Genomic DNA, 9,661 nt, shown 5'->3' on the forward strand with positions numbered 1-9,661 from the left:
CTTTAACAGGTAGGAGATGTAGAGATAGAAAAAATATTTGAGTAATTCATGGCCAAAAGTGTTTCCAAATTTGGGACCAGAGAGATAGTACAACAGGTAAGGCATTCGCCTTGCACGTGGTCAACCCAGATCTGATCTGCAGCATCCCATGTGGTCCCGTGAGCACCATTAACTCCTGAGTGCAGAGTCAGGAGTCATTCCTTATCATTGCAGGATGTCACCCAAAACCTAAAATAAAAAAATAAACAAACAAAAAAATAAATTTTTTCCAAATTTGATCAAAGCTATAAAGCCAAAGATACAAGAAGCTCCAAGAACTCCATCCCATGGAACATAAAAAAAACTAGAAAAGGTATTGTTATATTAATAGTGTTCAAAACTAGGGACGAAAGAAAATTTAATGAGCCCTTTCACAGGTCAAGAGAAAAATGAATCATAATATAAGTTTCACAACTTAAACAAAATTTAACTCAATATGGTCCATTAGATTCAATGAAAAATAAAACTTTCAGGAAAAAAACATGGGGCAAAAAAATCTTTATACCTAGGACCAGGTAAGAGTACTTAGACTTAACATCAAAACTATGATGCAGGAGATAGATCCCCAGCACAACAGTGGTCCCAAGCAGCATCAGGTTCCTACTTTAAAAAACTATGAGGGGGCTAGAGAGATAGCATGATGGGTAAGGCACTTGCCCAGCATGCAGCTGACCAACACCACATATGGTTCCCCAAACCTCTCTAGAAGTGTGATTCCCCTGGCACAGAGTCAGAAGTAAGCCCTCAGCATCACTGGTTGTGGCTCAAAAAACAAAATAATAATAAATTTTAAAAACTGTGGCAGCAGGGAGACAGACTGAGTGGTAGAGCACATGCCTACTACAAGAAGTCCTCAATCTGATTCCCAGCACTGCATATTCCTGCAAACACTGTTGGGTGCAGCGCTGGTGACCCCAGAGCCCAGCACCATGCTCTCAATCTAAGCACAAACCCCTAAGGTTTACACCCCAGGAGCCTTCTGAGCACCAGACTGTGGCCCTACTTAAAAAATTAAATAAATATATTATTAATTTAATGGTATGTTATTTTAACATATTAAAATATATATTCAATATTAAAATATCCAATATTTTTAAATGTTCAATATTTTAAAATATGTTCATTAAATGAAAAACTAAGTAAGCTATTATTTTTATATTTTTAAAGGAGCGATAGCACAGCGGGTAGGGCATTCGCCTTACAAGCGGCCAACATGGCCGACCCGAGTTCGATTCCTCCGCCCCTCTCAGAGAGCCCGGCAAGCTACTGAGAGTATTCGATATGCCAAACACAGTAACAACAAAGTCTCCAATGGAGACGCTACTGGGCTCGCTCGAGCAAATCGACGATCAACGGGAGGGCCTAAAAAAAAATTTAATTATAATATAAAATAAATATATTCATATTTTACTAAATATTTTAAATAAATATATTTATATTTTATAGATGGGCTGGAGCAATAGCACAGCAGGTTGCCTTGCATGCAGCCAACCTGGGCCGACCCTGATTCGATTCCTCCGCCCCTCTCGGAGAGCCCGGCAAGCTACCGAGAGTATCTCACCCGCACAACAGAGCCTGGCAAGCGATCCATGACGTACTCGATATGCCAAACACAGTAACAAGTCTCATGATGGAGATGTTACTGGGCCCGCTCGAGCAAATCCATGAACAACAGGAGGACTATAGTATAGCACTGTATAACACTATACAGTGCTATCTTTTATAGATATAATTTCCATAATTACAAATATAGCATTTTTTTTTATAATTTATTTATTTATTGAATCACTGTGGGAAAAGTTACAGAGCTTTCGGGTTTAGGTCTCAGTCATGTAGATACCAAACACATTTCCCTTTACCAATACTCATTTTTAACCCCGAACCCCAATAGACCCCCACCTCCCACCCCTCCCAATTCTTTGTGAGGCAGATGAGTTCTAGTTAATACTCTATCTACTTTGACTAGATAGATTATTTCGATAGAAGATGCACAATTATTGTTTAGAGTTTACGACCCACCCCCCCCCCCAATCAGACATGCTGAAAAAGCGTTGTGAAATGATTTGCTTTCTACAACTTGGTTTAAGAATAAAATGATGTCCGCACGGTTTTGAATTTCTGCTATTTTACTTATTGACCCTGGAAGAATTTCTATTAAAAGTTAGCTAGTTAAGAGATTGGTTTCTGTGCCCTGGAGTCGTGGCCGTGCCGGAGAGCCGCTCGTGGGGGGCAGCTGGCGACCTCGGTGGGGCGTGGGGGACGGCCCACAAAGCCCCCCTTCCCATGAGGTCCCCGCCACTCCCCCGAGCCCGGCTCAAACCCGCTTTCCACAAGGCTCCCGTGCGGCCGCCATCTTTCTTCCCAGAGAGGAGCGGGCGGGCCGGTCAACGCCCTTCCCCCTCCGGGCAGGCTTGGTGGCGCGGATCAACACAAGTCCATTTGCTTTTCTGCTCCAAGCGGCTGGTTCTCTGTGCTAAGTCCTTGTGCCTCCGGGGCCGTGGCCGTGCCGGAGAGCCGCTCGTGGGGGGCAGCTGGCGACCTCGGTGGGGCGTGGGGGACGGCCCACAAAGCCCCCCTTCCCATGAGGTCCCCGCCGCTCCCCCCCCGAGCCCGGCTCAAACCCGCTTTCCACAAGGCTCCCGTGCGGCCGCCATCTTTCTTCCCCACAAATATAGCATTTTAATGTTATTTTTAACATATTAAAATATGTTCAATATTTTAAAATATGTTGCATGTTTTAAAAATATGTTTCTATACTTATAAAGTATGCTCAATAAAGAAAAAAAATAAATAAATTGGAACTCTTAGGCCAGGGAGATAACTCCAAGGGTTAAAATATAGGCTCTGCACATGGGTGCCTGGGACTTGATCTCTAGCACAGTCCCCCAAGCACTGCTGGGAGAAGCTCCTGAACACTGCCACATGTGGCTCTAAAGCAAAAATTAAAAGTCCGTCTTTAAAAATTAAATGTCATGTAAGAAAGAAGATTCATGTCCTGGTAAGACAAAGCACTAGGAGGGCAGACGCTGGAAAAGCAAAGAAAGCATGGGACTGAGCTGGGAGACAAAACAGTGGTAGAGAGGAGGGAGAAGGGTTCACCAGAAGTTTGGGGTCCGGCAATTTGGAGCCAAACAGGAACCAACCTAGGATGGCACCTGGCCTGGCACCTGGGCTGGCGTGCACCCTCAAGAGTATTCCTTCAAAGAGTTGCCCACTGATTCGCAAACATGGCCTTTGGATACATAACTGGCCAGCCGGGTTTGAACTGTGGGGTCCACCCACACAAGTGGATTTTCTCATAAAAAATAAAGTGATGCAAATGTACAGAAATAGTAAGTGCTCTAGTGCCATGAATGTGTTTTCTCTTCCTTATGATTGTCTCAATGAGACATGTGTTCCCACCAGCTTATATATGCATGCACCTCACTGTGAAGAGTATGTGCATGTATCTATACATATGTACATGTAACATACATCACTGGGAATGATCATCTGTTCCTGTCATCCATGAGTCTACCAGTAAATAACCGGCTTTCAGTGATAAAACTTTGTGGGAAATCAAACCTCACGTGTGGAATTTTGACTGCACAGGCTATTTGTGTCCCTATGCTGTTTACTGAGTGCTAGAACATTCCTTCTCCGAGTTGCTGTTGTGAAAGAAATCTACTCTTGTGGCCTGGTGATCCCTGGGAACTGCGTGCAAGTGCAGGCAGGACCTCTCCTCCCTGTGGACCTACCCTGACACTGGAGATTCCACAGGGGCTCTGCATCCCAAAGTATGGCATCTCTTGAGGTCACAAAGCTGCCAGGATGTCTGGGCTATTGGTTGATGAGCAGGGCAAAGAGGCCATCAAACAAGAAGAGTGCTTGCTAGAGGAGCCAGAGAGACAGTTCCAGGCAGTGGGTGAGAGGGTCGTCCAGAGCAGCAACACTGCATCCGTGAGGCCCTTGCATTAAAACATCAGTTGGCCAAGAAATACCAGTAGGGGCCCTAGGGCCTCCCAAGTGGTACTTGGGAGGACCCCCTCAAAAAAAAAAGAAAAAAAGAAAAGAGACAAAGTATTTGCTTGAGAACAAGCTTTTGTGTGTGTGTGTGTGTGTGTGTGTGTGTGTGTGTGTGTGTGTATGGTGTAGAAGAACTGCTAATTATTCAGCCATTGATTAAGCTGATTGAATTGGAGAACATGCTTTAAAAAAATGGTTATGCTGGGTCAGAAAGGTCACACAGGAAATATGGGGCTCGCTTTGCATATATCCTACCCTGGTTCCAACCCCTGGCACCATATATGGTCTCACCAACAAACCACCAGAGGTTACTCCTCAGCACAGAGCCAAAAATAGCCTGAGCACCATGGGTACAGTCCCAAGTTCAAAAAATATATATATATACATATATATATATTGACTCACAAATAAATCTCTGAAGAGAACCATAAGCTGCTATGTCTCCAGATGCTATGTCAGACTGAACCTTATTACTACGATACCTAAAGTGGGGTGGGTGAGCCCAGCATCAGCCCCAATGCAGCCCCTGTAGCCAAAAGTCTCCATAACCCAACCGCCGCCATGCTCACAGCTAATCTCCACAGGCTCAGGACGAGCCCCTCACACGTGAGAATGGATCTGCTGAAAAACTCAGGTGTGCAGCTCTTGTGACTGAAATCTCTCTCACGAAATTGGGAATGGGTGACATCTCCCCATTTCCCTGTCTTTCCAGTAGCCTGGCAGTCATGCCCACCAACTGCCTCATCATGGCCATGATCCAGAGACTCACAACTAAATCTCAGAAAAGAGCAACATACTGTAGAAATGCATTTGACTCCAGTTGTATCACCCTCTTTAAAATTTTAGAATCCCTGGAGCATGCAGCTGCGAAAGTGTAGAGTATGAAATCTCAATTTCATTTCATACTCTATTTTATTGGTGTACCAAGAGTAGCACACCATATTTGATGGGGTTAAGATAGAAGGCAATCGATTTTGATCAATAAATAAATATTAGCATACAAGGCTCAACATGTAGCAACGTGTTAGTAATCTTTTATACCATGGCTTAATGGCTCCATGGTGCCATTAATGACTCCAATGACTACAACAATCTTCACACATTTTCCTCTAAGGAAATATTGTGGATCATTCTTAACGCATTATTCATAACAAGCAATACAAAATAAATTATTTAGGACCTGCCTTTGGGGCAGGCTTGGGTGGCGATGGGAATATTGGAAATAATGGTGGTGGGAAGGTGTTATGGCGGTGTTGAAATATTAAATGTAACAAACTATTGTGAACGACTTTTAAAATAAAATAAAATTGGGGGAAAAAATTTTAATGGTCTTGTTCCGACAAAATCATGCAATTTGCTACAACATGGTTGGAACTGGAAGATACCATGTTGAGTGAATTAAGCCAGAAAAAAAAAGACACAAGATGATCTCACTTATCTGTGGAATATAGAATACTGGATGAGGAAATTTATTGCAGTAGGATGCCTAGATCACCCTTAACCCTGGTGTTTAAAGAGGGGAAGGATAGAGAAAGAAAGAAATCAGTGGGAAAGAAGAGAACAGAAAGCAATGGGTGAACAGGCATCAGGGCTTCGGTTATAGCAGTGATGAGGGTGAGGGATCTCGCCACATGCCTAAAACACAGACTCAATAACACTGAAAACATGAGATGTAAGCTGCAACCACTGAAACTTTGTAATGTGCCTGTCAAGTTGACAGGTGAGGATGGGTTGGGGGTTCACATGGGGTGGGACTCTGGGAACACTGGGGGAGGGAAATTGACACTGGAGGTGGGATTGGTGTTGAAATATCACATGCCTAAAACTCAACTATCAATTAACTTTATAAATCACAGTTCTTTAATCACTGTTGCACTGTCCTCCCGTTGTTCATCGATTTGCTCGAGCGGGCTCAGTAACGTCTCCATTGGGAGACTTGTTGTTACTGTTTTTGGCATATCGAATACATCACAGGTAGCTTGCCAGGCTTTGCCGTGCGGACAAGATATTCTCGGTAGCTTGCCTGGCTCTCCAGAGGGGTGGAGGAATCGAACCCAGGTCGGCCAAGTCGGCCGCGTGCAAGGCAAACGCCCTACTGCTGTGCTATCGCTCCTGCCCAGTTCTTTAATTAAAATATTAATTACTAGGCCCGCTTAAACAAATCAGTGAACAACGGGAGGACAGTGCGACAATTAATTAAAAATAAAGTGGTTATGTTCCACAACTTCATAGAAGTATGTTATCTTGGGGCGAAGGGCACGGGGGTGGGGAGGGGCAGGGGAGGGGTTTACAGTGAGAGGAATAAGAAGCAGAGAGAAAGCAATTAGAGGTGCTTCCACCCCACACCCCACCCCAGCTCTCCCCTCAGCTAACCACAGGCCACAGCCAGCCCAGCCCTGCTGTCCAATGGCAGAAGGACCCTGAGGCGCCTCACCAGCCTGGTGGAACTCAGCTCCCAGTACCCTCACACCTGGGAGGCAGGCACCAGGACCTTGCACAAGTGGTTCGTGCTCCTGTTGGAGCCCCTCCACGGAGCGCGAGCCTGGCATGCGGGCGGGCAGCTCTGGCAGGTGGATGCTCTTCACGGCCAGTGATTTTCCAGCTTGGCCGCTTGGGCCACACTCCCTGCCCGGAAAAAAAAAAGTGCTGTTCTGTGTCTGGGCTCCTCCATCAGCACCACCAGGGAACGAGATCAGAGCGAACCGGGCTGTACCCCACATTCCATAAAACTCATGAAAGTGCTCAACGGTTCTGCACACAAAGCCGGGGAGGAGGGGGAGGTGTGTCCTGCAGGGGAAAGAGGGAGAATCCTGGGCTTCTGGCTCTCCTGCCCAAGTGGAGTCCTTCTGCTGCAATATGCTTATTGCAATCTATTCTGTTCCTTTAAAAATTGGAGTTGCACCCCTAAGACCCTAAGGATCGCAACTGTTCAGAGGCATTTTCTAGTCAAGCCAATATGAAAAATTGCACATATAAATAATATAAATATATTTACTAGTGTGTAAAGTCTATCTTATTGACAAAAAAAATCGGAAGTAGAAAAAACTCAAGTCAATGAAAAAACGGCGAGGGCCAGTTGACTCATGCAAGAGTGCAGTTTTTTAAAGGGCCACCAGGTGTCAGAATTATCAATAGTATTCCTCAAATTACGACTGGAAAGTTACAAGGGGAAAAAAGTGGCTGGCTGGAAATGAGATGGCGAGGTGCCTCCCTAAACAGGATTATTTGGCACTTTGGCCCAGTATTTTTCTACTTAGGGTACGTGGGGGGAGGGCGTACTGGTAGCCACAGGAGAAAAACATTCAACTCTCAGACCACGGGATCCCATTCTGCTGGGGACCCTTTGATCTAAGCAGCGGCTCTGTGAGCTTCCCAGGGGCGCTGTGGAAAGGGCCGTGCAGAGGCCACACTGGGAATCCAGAGCCATCTCCCCTCCAGCGATCAGGAGAGCAGAAGCAGACCCCCACCGGAAGGGGGCTCAGCCGCGGCTGTCCTTGTCTGGAGAAGGAAAATCCCGCTCTGCAGCTGGCCTGCCCACTTCACCTCTAACATCCGAGTCTCTGATTCATGTCCACTTTGACTTCTTCCCGTCCACGCCCCGTCCCAGGCTGTTTGGGAAAGCCGTTGACCTAGAAAACACCGGCCCTGTTCGGGCTGGGGGGCAGGGGTGGGGTGTCTTTCGTCACAAGTTTCTGGGTGGTGGTGGGAGGAGGGGGGACTGTTACCCTGCTCCTCCTGGGTGGGTGGGGGGGGGGGCGCAGCTGGCACCACACAGTGCCCTCCTGTGGATGCCTTCCCGATACCCATGGCAAGCCTCGTCCTGCATCTCCCTGATTCACCAACACCCGTCCAGAAAGGAGATGTGGAAGCAGTCACAACACCACAGCACAGACTTGGGCAGACAGGGGGGCTGCTCCGGCCCCAGCAAGCTCCTTGCCAGGGCTCGGCAGAGGAGAGTCAGAGAGGGGGGCACCCAGGAGCACTTGTCCCAGTTGGCACTGGTCTCGGTTGCTCCTTGGGCCGCCTCCCATTCCTGGCTATGGTGGCACTGAAGGGTTCAGACTGGGGTCAGACCCACTATATCCCGGGGCTCTCCGTGGGTGGAACTATCCCAGGATAACAAAGCCCAGCTTGTGGAAGGGGTAAGAGTGGAGAGGAGGGACAAAGGCAAGACAGAGACGTCAACATTTCAACATTTCATCGACGGTGCTGAGGGGAATTAAATGCTCCTTGAGACTTGTGATTTCCATGAATTCTGACAAGCAGATGGAGGCGACCTTTTCAGGCAATTTGAATGACCTCATCTGCTTAAGTGGCCCAGCCTATGTAGGCCAGATGAAGCAACCATAATTATTTAAGTCACCATACACCTTAAACGCTACAGACATCGTTTGAGATGATGCTCCGAGGGTGCCATACGCATAGTTAAAATGCCAGCCTTTATTAAAACAGAGGAAGGATTCATATTCAAATGCACGCTGCATTGTGTCTGATGGTTCAAGCATCATACAACAAGCCAAATGCTACATTAAAAAAAAAGGAATAAAACAATATTTATATTGGGAGCCACAATCATTTACATGACTGGACTAATAACTATGGCTTTGATGTGGCCAACAAAGGTATGGTCATTGAGGGTTGTTTGTTTTCATTTTTTCTATTATCCTATTACATAAGGCATAAGGGATGGAAGACAGAAAGCTTCTCTTAGATTGCTCACCACACTACACTCTTTCCAGGGGCCCCGCTCGCTCTGGGAGGTCAGACTGAGTCAAGAATACAGGACGAGGCCCAAGATCCCCCTCATCTGCTCTGGGTTCATCCACCTCGAGGGCCTCCCCTCCTGGCAGTTCCTATCTGGGCAACTGGTGGGCCCATTGGATTCCCTATAAGCCAAAGAGCATCCCAACACCCTGAAAAGCCTGCTCTCCACCACAAGCTGTTTCCTTCAGCCACTAAGATAACAAAGGCTCCACTGGTCCAAGACTGTCTTCACGGGTCAAGATATATATATTTATATATGCATAAGTATATATGTATATATACATATATGGGCTGGAGCGATAGCACAGCAGTAGGACGTTTGCCTTGCACACAGCCAACATGGCCGACCCGAGTTCGATTCTTCCGCCCCTCTCGGAGAGCCGGGCAAGCTACCGAGAGTATCTCGCCCGCACAGCAGAGCCTGGCAAGCTACCCGTGATGTACTCGATATGCCAAACACAGTAACAACAAGTCTCATGATGGAGACGTTACTGGGCCCACTCGAGCAAATCGATGAAGAACGGGAGGACCGTGATATACATATACATTACATTTTTATTGAATCACTGTGAGATAGACCCCTTACAAAACTGTTCATAATTAGGTTTCAGTCATATAGTATTCCCAACACCCTTCTCTCCACCCGTGTACATTTCTCAGCACCCTCTACCCCCAACCCTCACCTGCCTCTATGGCAGGCATTTCTTTCTCTCTCTCTCTCTCTCTCTCTCTCTCTCTCTCTTTCTCTCTCTCTCTCTCTCTCTCTCTCTCTCTCTCTCTCTCTCTCTCTCTCTCTCTCCCCTTACGGGCATTGTTTTTGGTTTTTGGTTTTTAAATAATGTAGGAGTACTGC

This window comes from Sorex fumeus, unplaced genomic scaffold (genome assembly GCF_029834395.1).
Source record: "Sorex fumeus unplaced genomic scaffold, SorFum_2.1 ptg000007l, whole genome shotgun sequence".
Classification (NCBI taxonomy): Eukaryota; Metazoa; Chordata; class Mammalia; order Eulipotyphla; family Soricidae; genus Sorex; species Sorex fumeus.